The sequence below is a fragment of the Phyllobates terribilis genome, unplaced genomic scaffold (assembly GCF_046119375.1).
Source record: "Phyllobates terribilis strain yellow unplaced genomic scaffold, ASM4611937v1 Scaffold_160__1_contigs__length_4322635, whole genome shotgun sequence".
NCBI lineage: Eukaryota > Metazoa > Chordata > Amphibia > Anura > Dendrobatidae > Phyllobates > Phyllobates terribilis.
In genome coordinates, this window is record NW_027362920.1 from 4,179,411 (window position 1) to 4,192,343 (window position 12,933).

At 44.7% G+C, this 12,933-nt stretch overlaps 6 non-coding genes across 6 annotated transcripts; all 6 read right to left on the minus strand.

The window, feature by feature from the left end:
• Positions 1-5,700: 5,700 nt before the first annotated feature.
• Positions 5,701-5,891, minus strand: LOC141207038 (U2 spliceosomal RNA). The gene has a single exon (XR_012277465.1). It is a non-coding gene; the product is annotated as a U2 spliceosomal RNA (small nuclear RNA).
• A 1,121-nt stretch (positions 5,892-7,012) lies between these two features.
• Positions 7,013-7,203, minus strand: LOC141207039 (U2 spliceosomal RNA). Its single transcript, XR_012277466.1, has one exon. It is a non-coding gene; the product is annotated as a U2 spliceosomal RNA (small nuclear RNA).
• Positions 7,204-8,323: 1,120 nt separating this feature from the next.
• On the minus strand, positions 8,324-8,514 carry LOC141207040 (U2 spliceosomal RNA). The gene has a single exon (XR_012277467.1). It is a non-coding gene; the product is annotated as a U2 spliceosomal RNA (small nuclear RNA).
• A 1,121-nt stretch (positions 8,515-9,635) lies between these two features.
• Positions 9,636-9,826, minus strand: LOC141207041 (U2 spliceosomal RNA). The gene has a single exon (XR_012277468.1). It is a non-coding gene; the product is annotated as a U2 spliceosomal RNA (small nuclear RNA).
• Positions 9,827-10,944: 1,118 nt separating this feature from the next.
• LOC141207042 (U2 spliceosomal RNA) lies at positions 10,945-11,135 on the minus strand. Its single transcript, XR_012277469.1, has one exon. It is a non-coding gene; the product is annotated as a U2 spliceosomal RNA (small nuclear RNA).
• Positions 11,136-12,253: 1,118 nt separating this feature from the next.
• Positions 12,254-12,444, minus strand: LOC141207043 (U2 spliceosomal RNA). Its single transcript, XR_012277470.1, has one exon. It is a non-coding gene; the product is annotated as a U2 spliceosomal RNA (small nuclear RNA).
• Between the last annotated feature and the right edge of the window lie 489 nt (positions 12,445-12,933).

Sequence of the window (12,933 nt, forward strand, 5' to 3'; positions counted from 1 at the left end):
CTTCACACCAGCAACCCCTTTACACAGTCCACCCACACCTTTCCACACATCATACGCAAAATTACAATCCCACATAAGGTGCCTCACCGTCTCATTCGCTCCACAACCATCCCTTGGACATACTGCAGATCTTATGAGATCTCTTTTCTTCTGAAAATCCCTCACTGGCAAAATATTATGAAGGCCCATCCATACTATATCTCGCTGTCTATTCGACACACCTTGAATGCTTAACTTCTTCCATACCCGCGCAACTTCCATAGAACGCAATCCCACCACATTACTCTCACACTCATTCACACACATCTTCCCCATCACCTTCTTAACAAACGTAAAGTCTTTCATTGCAACTGCTAACAAATCATTCTTCCTCACAAACTTCTCAATCAAACCATACCACTCAGGACACTTAAACGCAACAGGCACATTCTTATCACGCTTCACCCAATTCAGACCATACAGCATCCATCCAGCCAAATACTTACACATAAATGCCCCTTTATTATTCTTCCCAACCAAAATGACCGTAGTCTTAATAAAATGCAATGTTAGAAACACTTCAATATTCGGGAACTTCAGTCCCCCATGCAAATATTGCTTAAACAAAATCTCCCTCTTAAGTCTTTCCATCCTACTGCCCCAAAAAAACACAAAAATTAGTTTCTCCACTTTTTTAATTTTCCTATAGGGCACTGGAAAGATACAAGAAACGTAAAGCAAAATAGGGAGAATAACAGCCTTAATAATAAGAACCTTCCCTACCAAAGACAAAGAACGTAACTTCCAAAAATTCATCTTTCGCACAATCCGCTCACCACATTCATCCCAACTCTCATAACCTTTCAAATCATCATTAAAAAAAACTCCCAACACTTTAATTGCACCATCCACACCAGCCACACCATCCATCTTAATCCTATTGTCACCAAAACATTTAAACATGCATTTATTCCAATTCACACGAAACGCTGACGCGCCACAAAAAAAATTCAACAACAATTTTACTCTCTCCATAGAGGCCACACTCTCACTCACCACTACTACATCATCCATATATCCTAAGACTTTCACAGTCATTCCACCACTCCCCGGCACTAACAAACCACGCACCACTTTCTCTTTCCGAATCATACACAGCAGTGGCTCAATCACACACACAAATAATACCGGTGACATGGGGCAACCTTGCCTCACACCAGACCTAATACACACTTTCTCACTCAAAAACCCATTCACCAGAAATTCACTCACCACCTCCCCATACAATCCTCTCACGGCACGTACAAATTTCTCCGGAAAACCCATTCTGCGCAAAACCTCAAATAGAAACACATGAGACACACGATCAAACGCCTTTTCAAAGTCAACAGCCATCACCATACACTTCTGCTTTCTTACTTTACAATCCCACAACACATCTCTTAAAAGACACAGATTATCTGTCATACATCTACCAGGCACTGCACACACTTGATCTTTACCAATCACATCAGCTATAACCACACGCATCCGACACGCCAAAATTTTACTGAATACCTTATAATCAGCGTTCAGAAGCGTAAATTGGCCTCCAATTACTCAAACACCTTTTATCCCCTTTCTTATGGATTAAGACCACCACTCCCTCCTTCATTGAACCCGCAAGCATCCCATTCTCCCACATAAACTGACACACTTCCACTAAATCCATACCCATCACTTCCCACATCATAACATATAGCTCCACAGGCAAACCATCCTTCCCAGGCGTCACATTTTTCCTTGCACCAAACAACGCTTTCTTAACTTCTTCCTCAATCACAGGCTCACATAGACCAGAACATCCATCCTCATCCACCTTACAATCCAAAGTCTTAAGCACTTCTTCTTTCAAACTCTCATCCACCCACTTTCTGCCAAACAACTCAGCATAAAACCTGACCACTTCCTTCATTACATCCTTCCCACTCACACAAACACCATCCACATCAAAAATCTCCTCCATACCCTCCTTCTTACCATTTATTTTTTTAAAGAAATATCTTGAACACTTTTCATCTTTATCAAGATGGACCACCTTAGACCTAAAAATTATTTCCCTTCCCTTCCTCTCCAAAGTCCTCTTCAAATCCTCTCTCACACTTCTTAATAAATCATCCACATCCACACCACACATCCTCATTTTCTCCAGCCATTCCACCCTCATCATTAAATCTTTATATTGACTCCTTACCATGGCAGCCTTTTTATAGCCCCATCGACGAAAAAACTTTTGCACTTCATGCTTCATCCAATCCCACCACACCAACACACTTTCAAACTTACTCTTTTGAGATTTACACCAATTATATTTTTTCTTAAAATCATTCACAATTCTCTCATCCTCAAGCAAACTCACATTCAATTTCCATACACCTCTCCCATGCACCCGCCTTAAATCCCCTCTAAACTCACCTTTCAGACACACATGGTCCGAAAAAGGAACTGGAAATTGAGAAAAACCATCACATATTATATTTTTAGAAAAAAACATCCTATCAATCCTAGATGTTATCCCACCCCTGTCAGCTTTATAGGTTGGTGGTGGTGGCTTCCCCAAAAAAACCTCAGCAGCATCAAAAAAGAAAAAATCTGAAATAATGTTTGTCAATTTTTTTCCTGAGGCATCAACTTTCCCATCAGTTACACAGTTAAAATCACCTGTTACTATCACAGGGATCCTACCAGGTAATTCTAAACATAATTTATCTAATAAACTTAACCTGTCTTCTTTTTTTGTAGGACCATAAATATTTATAATTTTAACTTTCCACCCCCTCCCACACACAACTGCAGAGATGCAACGACCCACCTCTATTACCTTATAACATTCAAAAACAAAATTTCTATTATTTAATACAATCCCAACTCCATCATTTTTATTCCCACTAGAGCCAGACCAGATATGCTGGCCATATGGCCAATCAGCGTCTTCCAGGGGTTCTTCTATACCACACTCCTGTAGACACATAATATCAAAAGAATGGTTATGTAAGAAGTCCAGAATCACAGATCTTCTAACTCTAGACTTTAGAAGTCTTACATTAAGGGACGCAATGTCCCAATTTGGTTTAGAGACCATTCTTTGGCTTAAAAACCACAAACACCAGTCTCAGGAAAAAAAAACACGCCTTCCTTATCCTTTGTCATCTGGCGAACTCCCACCTAGCTGAAAGATAGTAGACTCCAAATTCTCCTCCAGGTAAGCCGTTGACGCAGGAGAAAGAGAACCCACTGGGTAATCCCGCTCACTCACCGGACTTGCCACCCATTGGCTACTTGATGGTTCAGACAACCGGGCCCTTTTATTCTTAGCGCGGTCCGGTTCCTCAGAAGACCTCATCCCAGTCTCAGTGAAGTCTCCTTGGCCTCCAACTCCCTCTTCATCCATACTTTCACCGCTCCAACTGAGAGCCGGGTCCCCTGGGGTTTCCAAGGCTCCCTCACGTTCCTCACAAAAGGAGTCGATGAAACCCCCCTGATAGGAAGAAATGTCCATCTCAGCTGCCAGAACCTCTTCCACTCTCCCGGGCTCCATCAGTAGGTCAGCAGACGCCCTCACTGGAGCAGTCTCCACACGCTGTTCCACTACCTTCACCCTGGAAGAAACTGCGGCCTCAGGTGCCACACTCCTAGGCTTCGGAGAGTTCGCGACCACCTCAGAGTATGCCCTTGCCTTGCCCTCGTTCGCACGACGAGTACAATCCTTAAAGGCATGCCCCTCCATACCACAAGCATTGCAAACAATCGGATTGGTACAGTCCTTAGCAACATGCCCACTTTGGTTGCACTTGGAGCAAACAGGCACAGCAGTACAAACCTCTTGTAAGTGGCCGTACTTCTTACATTTCCTGCAAAAAACTGGGGCTTCAGGAAAGAAGAGAATACCCCTATCTCTCCCGATGGAGAAACTTTGGGGAGGGTAATGAATACCTCCAGGCTCCGAAGAACTTTCCCCAAATCTGACAAAATATCTGTATTTGCCAGTCCATAAGTTCTCCTCGTTCATTATTTTGTGACTGTTGCTCACAAAGTCACAATGCCTCTTAAGAAAAGCCGCAATGTCATGTTCTTGCACAAAGGGATTATACATAAAAATGACTAGGGGAACATCACCTTTGGAGTACAAGACTGTAAAGGTCAAACCATCCAAGGTTGGATTCTTCTCCTGCACCCTCAACCTCTTGTATAGGTTCCGGCAAGCCGCCATAGATTGCAGCACCAAGACATAACGTCCTTCTTTCCGGGATTCCTGCAGGCAGACGATGTTTTCTCTTGTCACTTCCAGGATTTTGAAGATCACCTCGTGCACCATATACGACAGATTGAAACGCTCTCTGACAGCAGCATCAACTTCAATGCGGAATGCATTGCGAACCCGATTGTCATCGGTCCCAGCATAGCGTATCTTCACGCCCATCATGATCACTCTCTCGTTCCTCCTCGATCTCCCCCTAAAGCAGCAACCGGCTTAAGCCATCAAGATGGCGATGCCGGAAGGCCAAGGGAAAACACTCAAGGACCCCAGACAAGACACTTGGTCTTAGCCAAAAGGCCGAGAAGCGATAACCAGAATTGGTTTCAAACTACGGAGCCACCCAAGGATCCTGAAAAGTCCATTTGTGGAGATGAGCTCCTGGACTCCCGTTAAGAAGACATGTTGTCAACCTCTAGATCCCTTACATGCCTGCACTTTTCGGCTTGCTGCTGCTGCAATCCACGCGTTTTAGATCTGCATAACTCCACCTCTTTAAACACAGCACCTTCACCCCCTGCTGTTCCCACCCGCCTCAACACCGTTGGAAGGGAGGAGAACCAATTAAGGCGGGGGGTGGGGTGGAACGAGCAGCTGTCTACCCTTAGCAGGAGGGCTGCTGATTACATACCTCTCCTGCTGCTGCTGCTGCTGGCTGTCCAGCAGCAGACTGAAGGTGGCTGCTGCTGTGCACAGGTATATAAAGGCTCAGAGCCTATTATGACACGCGCAGCCAGCGTTCCATTGCCACATTCCATCTACTGCAGGCAGGATACCTGGCTGGCTGAATGTCGCTGAGAAGCTCACAGAGACCGCCATAAGCAACAGTTTAACAGAATGCCACAGACTAATCAACCAAACTTTTTGGGTTGGGTTCTCTTTTATAGTCTGCAGGCATTAAATGAAAGAAGTCAGTGTTCCAGCAGAGGGAGACAACGTTTCAGAAAAGGCATTGTAGCAAACCAAAAAAGAAATTTTAAGCGCAGCAGAGTAACCAGCGCACATACCTGTTAGCTCAGGTGAGTTTAAAAGGCTGCTGTTGATAACAAGGGCATTTGCTAAATAGATGGTGTGTGTGCAACAATATACTGAAAGGTCAATTATATTGTGCAGCTTATCTCACCACCTGTAGTTATTTAGGTGAAAGCTCCAAAATGCTTGCCTAATATGTCTGTTTATCCAAAAGGAAGTAAAAAGGGAGAGCTAGAAAGATAGCATTTCATTACATTACATGGCAATGCAATGCACAGTTGCTGAAGTTGAACCAAAATGAGCTTGTAATCTGGCTTCTGCAACTTTGAACATGAAAAATCCAATGAGGAGAAGAAAAGCAAAGCCAAAGAGTCCATCCCAAAATCCGACAAACAAGCAAAATGAACAAAAAACATTGAATTCAATTCTTTCTGATTTTAGAAACTGCATTAAAGAAGGGGTGCACCGGTCCTGGAGATACTGCAATACCAGGTCAATGCGTGGAGTGGACAGAGCAAGCTCTTTTTCCATCTCCCTGTTCTAAAAATCCATTTAATATATGGTCCCCAGATAGGGGACGTATCAGATATTAAACTGATAAGAACAGATACTACACTTGATCTTAGCCAAAAGGCCGAGAAGCGATAACCAGAATTGGTTTCAAACTACGGAGCCACCCAAGGATCCTGAAAAGTCCATTTGTGGAGATGAGCTCCTGGACTCCCGTTAAGAAGACATGTTGTCAACCTCTAGATCCCTTACATGCCTGCACTTTTCGGCTTGCTGCTGCTGCAATCCACGCGTTTTAGATCTGCATAACTCCACCTCTTTAAACACAGCACCTTCACCCCCTGCTGTTCCCACCCGCCTCAACACCGTTGGAAGGGAGGAGAACCAATTAAGGCGGGGGGTGGGGTGGAACGAGCAGCTGTCTACCCTTAGCAGGAGGGCTGCTGATTACATACCTCTCCTGCTGCTGCTGCTGCTGCTGCTGGCTGTCCAGCAGCAGACTGAAGGTGGCTGCTGCTGTGCACAGGTATATAAAGGCTCAGAGCCTATTAGGACACGCGCAGCCAGCGTTCCATTGCCACATTCCATCTACTGCAGGCAGGATACCTGGCTGGCTGAATGTCGCTGAGAAGCTCACAGAGACCGCCATAAGCAACAGTTTAACAGAATGCCACAGACTAATCAACCAAACTTTTTGGGTTGGGTTCTCTTTTATAGTCTGCAGGCATTAAATGAAAGAAGTCAGTGTTCCAGCAGAGGGAGACAACGTTTCAGAAAAGGCATTGTAGCAAACCAAAAAAGAAATTTTAAGCGCAGCAGAGTAACCAGCGCACATACCTGTTAGCTCAGGTGAGTTTAAAAGGCTGCTGTTGATAACAAGGGCATTTGCTAAATAGATGGTGTGTGTGCAACAATATACTGAAAGGTCAATTATATTGTGCAGCTTATCTCACCACCTGTAGTTATTTAGGTGAAAGCTCCAAAATGCTTGCCTAATATGTCTGTTTATCCAAAAGGAAGTAAAAAGGGAGAGCTAGAAAGATAGCATTTCATTACATTACATGGCAATGCAATGCACAGTTGCTGAAGTTGAACCAAAATGAGCTTGTAATCTGGCTTCTGCAACTTTGAACATGAAAAATCCAATGAGGAGAAGAAAAGCAAAGCCAAAGAGTCCATCCCCAAATCCGACAAACAAGCAAAATGAACAAAAAACATTGAATTCAATTCTTTCTGATTTTAGAAACTGCATTAAAGAAGGGGTGCACCGGTCCTGGAGATACTGCAATACCAGGTCAATGCGTGGAGTGGACAGAGCAAGCTCTTTTTCCATCTCCCTGTTCTAAAAATCCATTTAATATATGGTCCCCAGATAGGGGACGTATCAGATATTAAACTGATAAGAACAGATACTACACTTGATCTTAGCCAAAAGGCCGAGAAGCGATAACCAGAATTGGTTTCAAACTACGGAGCCACCCAAGGATCCTGAAAAGTCCATTTGTGGAGATGAGCTCCTGGACTCCCGTTAAGAAGACATGTTGTCAACCTCTAGATCCCTTACATGCCTGCACTTTTCGGCTTGCTGCTGCTGCAATCCACGCGTTTTAGATCTGCATAACTCCACCTCTTTAAACACAGCACCTTCACCCCCTGCTGTTCCCACCCGCCTCAACACCGTTGGGAGGGAGGAGAACCAATTAAGGCGGGGGGTGGGGTGGAACGAGCAGCTGTCTACCCTTACAGGAGGGCTGCTGATTACATACCTCTCCTGCTGCTGCTGCTGCTGCTGCTGGCTGTCCAGCAGCAGACTGAAGGTGGCTGCTGCTGTGCACAGGTATATAAAGGCTCAGAGCCTATTATGACACGCGCAGCCAGCGTTCCATTGCCACATTCCATCTACTGCAGGCAGGATACCTGGCTGGCTGAATGTCGCTGAGAAGCTCACAGAGACCGCCATAAGCAACAGTTTAACAGAATGCCACAGACTAATCAACCAAACTTTTTGGGTTGGGTTCTCTTTTATAGTCTGCAGGCATTAAATGAAAGAAGTCAGTGTTCCAGCAGAGGGAGACAACGTTTCAGAAAAGGCATTGTAGCAAACCAAAAAAGAAATTTTAAGCGCAGCAGAGTAACCAGCGCACATACCTGTTAGCTCAGGTGAGTTTAAAAGGCTGCTGTTGATAACAAGGGCATTTGCTAAATAGATGGTGTGTGTGCAACAATATACTGAAAGGTCAATTATATTGTGCAGCTTATCTCACCACCTGTAGTTATTTAGGTGAAAGCTCCAAAATGCTTGCCTAATATGTCTGTTTATCCAAAAGGAAGTAAAAAGGGAGAGCTAGAAAGATAGCATTTCATTACATTACATGGCAATGCAATGCACAGTTGCTGAAGTTGAACCAAAATGAGCTTGTAATCTGGCTTCTGCAACTTTGAACATGAAAAATCCAATGAGGAGAAGAAAAGCAAAGCCAAAGAGTCCATCCCAAAATCCGACAAACAAGCAAAATGAACAAAAAACATTGAATTCAATTCTTTCTGATTTTAGAAACTGCATTAAAGAAGGGGTGCACCGGTCCTGGAGATACTGCAATACCAGGTCAATGCGTGGAGTGGACAGAGCAAGCTCTTTTTCCATCTCCCTGTTCTAAAAATCCATTTAATATATGGTCCCCAGATAGGGGACGTATCAGATATTAAACTGATAAGAACAGATACTACACTTGATCTTAGCCAAAAGGCCGAGAAGCGATAACCAGAATTGGTTTCAAACTACGGAGCCACCCAAGGATCCTGAAAAGTCCATTTGTGGAGATGAGCTCCTGGACTCCCGTTAAGAAGACATGTTGTCAACCTCTAGATCCCTTACATGCCTGCACTTTTCGGCTTGCTGCTGCTGCAATCCACGCGTTTTAGATCTGCATAACTCCACCTCTTTAAACACAGCACCTTCACCCCCTGCTGTTCCCACCCGCCTCAACACCGTTGGAAGGGAGGAGAACCAATTAAGGCGGGGGGTGGGGTGGAACGAGCAGCTGTCTACCCTTAGCAGGAGGGCTGCTGATTACATACCTCTCCTGCTGCTGCTGCTGCTGCTGCTGGCTGTCCAGCAGCAGACTGAAGGTGGCTGCTGCTGTGCACAGGTATATAAAGGCTCAGAGCCTATTATGACACGCGCAGCCAGCGTTCCATTGCCACATTCCATCTACTGCAGGCAGGATACCTGGCTGGCTGAATGTCGCTGAGAAGCTCACAGAGACCGCCATAAGCAACAGTTTAACAGAATGCCACAGACTAATCAACCAAACTTTTTGGGTTGGGTTCTCTTTTATAGTCTGCAGGCATTAAATGAAAGAAGTCAGTGTTCCAGCAGAGGGAGACAACGTTTCAGAAAAGGCATTGTAGCAAACCAAAAGAGAAATTTTAAGCGCAGCAGAGTAACCAGCGCACATACCTGTTAGCTCAGGTGAGTTTAAAAGGCTGCTGTTGATAAAAAGGGCATTTGCTAAATAGATGGTGTGTGTGCAACAATATACTGAAAGGTCAATTATATTGTGCAGCTTATCTCACCACCTGTAGTTATTTAGGTGAAAGCTCCAAAATGCTTGCCTAATATGTCTGTTTATCCAAAAGGAAGTAAAAAGGGAGAGCTAGAAAGATAGCATTTCATTACATTACATGGCAATGCAATGCACAGTTGCTGAAGTTGAACCAAAATGAGCTTGTAATCTGGCTTCTGCAACTTTGAACATGAAAAATCCAATGAGGAGAAGAAAAGCAAAGCCAAAGAGTCCATCCCAAAATCCGACAAACAAGCAAAATGAACAAAAAACATTGAATTCAATTCTTTCTGATTTTAGAAACTGCATTAAAGAAGGGGTGCACCGGTCCTGGAGATACTGCAATACCAGGTCAATGCGTGGAGTGGACAGAGCAAGCTCTTTTTCCATCTCCCTGTTCTAAAAATCCATTTAATATATGGTCCCCAGATAGGGGACGTATCAGATATTAAACTGATAAGAACAGATACTACACTTGATCTTAGCCAAAAGGCCGAGAAGCGATAACCAGAATTGGTTTCAAACTACGGAGCCACCCAAGGATCCTGAAAAGTCCATTTGTGGAGATGAGCTCCTGGACTCCCGTTAAGAAGACATGTTGTCAACCTCTAGATCCCTTACATGCCTGCACTTTTCGGCTTGCTGCTGCTGCAATCCACGCGTTTTAGATCTGCATAACTCCACCTCTTTAAACACAGCACCTTCACCCCCTGCTGTTCCCACCCGCCTCAACACCGTTGGAAGGGAGGAGAACCAATTAAGGCGGGGGGTGGGGTGGAACGAGCAGCTGTCTACCCTTAGCAGGAGGGCTGCTGATTACATACCTCTCCTGCTGCTGCTGCTGCTGCTGGCTGTCCAGCAGCAGACTGAAGGTGGCTGCTGCTGTGCACAGGTATATAAAGGCTCAGAGCCTATTATGACACGCGCAGCCAGCGTTCCATTGCCACATTCCATCTACTGCAGGCAGGATACCTGGCTGGCTGAATGTCGCTGAGAAGCTCACAGAGACCGCCATAAGCAACAGTTTAACAGAATGCCACAGACTAATCAACCAAACTTTTTGGGTTGGGTTCTCTTTTATAGTCTGCAGGCATTAAATGAAAGAAGTCAGTGTTCCAGCAGAGGGAGACAACGTTTCAGAAAAGGCATTGTAGCAAACCAAAAAAGAAATTTTAAGCGCAGCAGAGTAACCAGCGTACATACCTGTTAGCTCAGGTGAGTTTAAAAGGCTGCTGTTGATAACAAGGGCATTTGCTAAATAGATGGTGTGTGTGCAACAATATACTGAAAGGTCAATTATATTGTGCAGCTTATCTCACCACCTGTAGTTATTTAGGTGAAAGCTCCAAAATGCTTGCCTAATATGTCTGTTTATCCAAAAGGAAGTAAAAAGGGAGAGCTAGAAAGATAGCATTTCATTACATTACATGGCAATGCAATGCACAGTTGCTGAAGTTGAACCAAAATGAGCTTGTAATCTGGCTTCTGCAACTTTGAACATGAAAAATCCAATGAGGAGAAGAAAAGCAAAGCCAAAGAGTCCATCCCAAAATCCGACAAACAAGCAAAATGAACAAAAAACATTGAATTCAATTCTTTCTGATTTTAGAAACTGCATTAAAGAAGGGGTGCACCGGTCCTGGAGATACTGCAATACCAGGTCAATGCGTGGAGTGGACAGAGCAAGCTCTTTTTCCATCTCCCTGTTCTAAAAATCCATTTAATATATGGTCCCCAGATAGGGGACGTATCAGATATTAAACTGATAAGAACAGATACTACACTTGATCTTAGCCAAAAGGCCGAGAAGCGATAACCAGAATTGGTTTCAAACTACGGAGCCACCCAAGGATCCTGAAAAGTCCATTTGTGGAGATGAGCTCCTGGACTCCCGTTAAGAAGACATGTTGTCAACCTCTAGATCCCTTACATGCCTGCACTTTTCGGCTTGCTGCTGCTGCAATCCACGCGTTTTAGATCTGCATAACTCCACCTCTTTAAACACAGCACCTTCACCCCCTGCTGTTCCCACCCGCCTCAACACCGTTGGAAGGGAGGAGAACCAATTAAGGCGGGGGGTGGGGTGGAACGAGCAGCTGTCTACCCTTAGCAGGAGGGCTGCTGATTACATACCTCTCCTGCTGCTGCTGCTGCTGCTGGCTGTCCAGCAGCAGACTGAAGGTGGCTGCTGCTGTGCACAGGTATATAAAGGCTCAGAGCCTATTATGACACGCGCAGCCAGCGTTCCATTGCCACATTCCATCTACTGCAGGCAGGATACCTGGCTGGCTGAATGTCGCTGAGAAGCTCACAGAGACCGCCATAAGCAACAGTTTAACAGAATGCCACAGACTAATCAACCAAACTTTTTGGGTTGGGTTCTCTTTTATAGTCTGCAGGCATTAAATGAAAGAAGTCAGTGTTCCAGCAGAGGGAGACAACGTTTCAGAAAAGGCATTGTAGCAAACCAAAAAAGAAATTTTAAGCGCAGCAGAGTAACCAGCGCACATACCTGTTAGCTCAGGTGAGTTTAAAAGGCTGCTGTTGATAACAAGGGCATTTGCTAAATAGATGGTGTGTGTGCAACAATATACTGAAAGGTCAATTATATTGTGCAGCTTATCTCACCACCTGTAGTTATTTAGGTGAAAGCTCCAAAATGCTTGCCTAATATGTCTGTTTATCCAAAAGGAAGTAAAAAGGGAGAGCTAGAAAGATAGCATTTCATTACATTACATGGCAATGCAATGCACAGTTGCTGAAGTTGAACCAAAATGAGCTTGTAATCTGGCTTCTGCATCTTTGAACATGAAAAATCCAATGAGGAGAAGAAAAGCAAAGCCAAAGAGTCCATCCCAAAATCCGACAAACAAGCAAAATGAACAAAAAACATTGAATTCAATTCTTTCTGATTTTAGAAACTGCATTAAAGAAGGGGTGCACCGGTCCTGGAGATACTGCAATACCAGGTCAATGCGTGGAGTGGACAGAGCAAGCTCTTTTTCCATCTCCCTGTTCTAAAAATCCATTTAATATATGGTCCCCAGATAGGGGACGTATCAGATATTAAACTGATAAGAACAGATACTACACTTGATCTTAGCCAAAAGGCCGAGAAGCGATAACCAGAATTGGTTTCAAACTACGGAGCCACCCAAGGATCCTGAAAAGTCCATTTGTGGAGATGAGCTCCTGGACTCCCGTTAAGAAGACATGTTGTCAACCTCTAGATCCCTTACATGCCTGCACTTTTCGGCTTGCTGCTGCTGCAATCCACGCGTTTTAGATCTGCATAACTCCACCTCTTTAAACACAGCACCTTCACCCCCTGCTGTTCCCACCCGCCTCAACACCGTTGGAAGGGAGGAGAACCAATTAAGGCGGGGGGTGGGGTGGAACGAGCAGCTGTCTACCCTTAGCAGGAGGGCTGCTGATTACATACCTCTCCTGCTGCTGCTGCTGCTGCTGCTGGCTGTCCAGCAGCAGACTGAAGGTGGCTGCTGCTGTGCACAGGTATATAAAGGCTCAGAGCCTATTATGACACGCGCAGCCAGCGTTCCATTGCCACATTCCATCTACTGCAGGCAGGATACCTGGCTGGCTGAATGTCGC